The sequence below is a fragment of the Arachis hypogaea genome, chromosome 6 (assembly GCF_003086295.3).
Source record: "Arachis hypogaea cultivar Tifrunner chromosome 6, arahy.Tifrunner.gnm2.J5K5, whole genome shotgun sequence".
Taxonomy (NCBI): domain Eukaryota; kingdom Viridiplantae; phylum Streptophyta; class Magnoliopsida; order Fabales; family Fabaceae; genus Arachis; species Arachis hypogaea.
Window position 1 is genome coordinate 36,805,404 of NC_092041.1, and position 2,023 is coordinate 36,807,426.

Genomic DNA, 2,023 nt, shown 5'->3' on the forward strand with positions numbered 1-2,023 from the left:
TTGTTGTTTTATGATAATTGGGTATTGAGTTGTGGTGTTTAGGTATGATAATTGTGGCTTAGGTAGTGTGTATGTGAATATTGAAGCTTGATTAAGATTTTGGAAAGCTTAGAAGAGGGCTTTGGTGTGCAAAAATCTATTTTAGGAGGTGTTGAGACCTTGAGAGCTTGTGAAAAATTGGTTTGGAAGTGCTCCGGTTGAGCGTGGGAAATCGGCTAAGGTATGGTCTCGGTTTCTTGTATCTAAAATGTAATGTGGTGTGAAAACTTAGGTTAGAGGCCCTAAGATAGGCATTAAATTGTTGATGTTGTTGAATGGTTGAGATATATGATGTGGTCATATATGCGATTATGAATATTGATGCCTTGATGGTGTGATATATGAGAAAAATGCATGTTGTGATATATGCTTGATGAATGGTTGAGGTTGAATTATGGGTGAAATCATGTTGATGGTGAGTATGATATTTATTATGTATAATAATGGTTGATTGGAAATGGTATTGTTCGAAATTGGGATGAGGAAGGATGTGTGACATGTTAATGTGTTTATAATTTAGCCATTTTATTGGAATGGGTAAAATAGTTGGATGGTGGTTTTGTGAATTGTGGTAAAGTGTTAATGTGTGAGTTGAGTAGGCTTGATGTTGATTTTTTATATATTTTTATTGATTTAAAAAAGGGATGAAATTGGTATGTTTTGGTTGATTTTGAAAAGGGTTGAAATTGGTTTGTTTTGAAAATGGCACTTTGTGGTTTTGTATGAAAATATGGTTTTTGGGCATACTTTGATGGAGTATAACTTGGGCTCCGGATCCTCGTTTTGAGCCAAACCTGTTTAGAAATGAAATTGGATCCATGCTGTTCATGTTGTTCATAGAACGGGCGAAAAATGATTTAAAATGAAAAAGTTATGTCCGTCAGAAGATTGGGGGTTGAATCTGTGAATTCTGCAGCTTTTTACTTAGAAAAACTTTTGACCGAACGCCCATCCACGTGTCGTTTTCACTACCCACGCATGCATGTGGCTGACGCATACGCATCGGAGAATTGCATCAGATGCCCAGCCATTTTCCCGAGAGTTGTGCGAGAATTGTGCCAGTTTTGTGCGTGTGGGCACAAACGCACCTACGCGTACACGTCACCTGATTGTTTTTCCATCCACGCGTGTGTGTGGGCAACACATACGCGTCGATGAACTATTTGGCCATCCATGCGTGCGTGTGGACAACGCGTACGTGTGACCCTGTTTTCATCCAAAAGTTGATTTTTGAGTTTTAAAAGCCAAACTTCATACTTCTAAGCCTCCGATCTCACCCATTGTGTCTTAAATTATTATGATATACCTAGCGATGAGAAAGGAGCTAGGGGATGTGATAACTTGTGAATGAAAAAAGGGGAAAAATTTATGATCAATGATGATCACAGATGACTATATAAGATACGGAGGATGGCGGTGGAAGTGCTTATGTGCCATGAGCCGATGGGCTGTAATTATTGATAAATTGGCTAGTTCTGGATTGAACTATGAGCCGGATGGCTGAGTTATTGCCGAGTTACTGCGAAGCCATTATTGATTTATGTCTGGATATGATTGCATATATGCTTATTGAATGAAATGTGAATGTTGCACTTCCACTATCTGAGATACGAGTTTTCCTGGGTGAAAGCACTAGCTAGCCAATATGTGCTCCAGGTGGAGACTCGATACTCTGCTAATTCTATGTCGTAAGTGTGGCCGGACACTGTGAAAGTTCCAGATGAGCTTGCCCTAGTTAATATACACCAGTGAGGGTGTTGGATATGGATTATGATTATGATCATGATGATGATCGAGGATAACTCGATTTGGGGATGCACGACAGAGGGACAGTCCAATAGTTAGCTACCAGGACTTATCGGGTTGGCTATATAATCGATAGATGATATCATCAGCCATTAGGACAGGCATACATCATATGCATACTATGTGAATTGTTTGAGATTGCCTCTTTGACTGCATATTACTTGTTAATTGTCTAAAT